Source organism: Octopus bimaculoides, chromosome 21, assembly GCF_001194135.2.
Source record: "Octopus bimaculoides isolate UCB-OBI-ISO-001 chromosome 21, ASM119413v2, whole genome shotgun sequence".
NCBI classification, from domain to species: domain Eukaryota; kingdom Metazoa; phylum Mollusca; class Cephalopoda; order Octopoda; family Octopodidae; genus Octopus; species Octopus bimaculoides.
In genome coordinates this window covers 12,521,002-12,522,024 of record NC_069001.1, presented here as the reverse complement: position 1 = coordinate 12,522,024, position 1,023 = coordinate 12,521,002, and positions in this window count along the sequence as shown.

The following is a 1,023-nucleotide window of genomic DNA, read 5'->3' as shown; positions in this document are numbered from 1 at the left end:
GTTAAATTTTCAGATTAACACCCGTACGATTTTCACTACAGTGTTAGGGTTAGGTAGGTAATGATGCGGGTGTTAATCTCAAGATTTACGAAAGGATTTTCAAAAAAAAAACTCAGTTTGTAGGGAATAAATGTTTGTTGATCGTATTTGAGAAAGATGTCTCGCTGGTGAAGGACGGTGTTAGAAATGGAAAGTAAACTTACAATTCCCGCCAATTAGAATGAGGTCATTGGTAACCATAGGTACATATATATGTGTGTATTTACATATGATCGGTAGTGTGTCTATTTATTTGACTCTCACTCTCCTTCGTTTCTCTGTCTTTTTTCTTGGATCGTTCGTAAACATTCATAAGAGAAAGTCGCAATTGAAACGATGTGTAAGAGGAATAGAAATAGTTAATTTTAGAGGGGCAAAGTAATTTTGTATGTAGTTTTTGTATCTGTCATTACAGTATCGAAAGGTGATTGTTTCAATTTTGATATTTCTCCTTCCTTTCTTTTTTGTGTTTGTTGTTGGATTGTTCGTAAAGGTTCATAAGAGAAAGTAGGAGTTGAAAGGATGTGCATTAGAAAGAGGAAATTAGATTTTATTAGGGAGAAAATGTTTACTTCTGTAGTTTTATGGATTGTATTCGCTATTAGGAATTTTTTGGAGTGAAAAAATGACAAATTGTATTTAGAATATTGTTTAATCCAAGAAATTTGGAATTGTGTAAATGCATGAATTTTAAACATACACACACACACAGAAAATTTGCCTTTTATAGTATAGATACATGGGCTTCTTTCACTTTCCGCCTACAAAATCCACTCACGAGGCTCGGGTCAGCTCGAGGCTGTAGTGGAAGACACTTGCCCAAGGAACTACGCAGAGAGATTGAGACTGGAACCATGTAGTTGGAAAGCAAGCTCCTTATCATACAGCTATATATATATATATATATATATATTGTTGTACTTGGGGATGGTCATATTGCCAGTTTAGCCAATAAAAACACACGCACTGTATATTTGGTGTTTT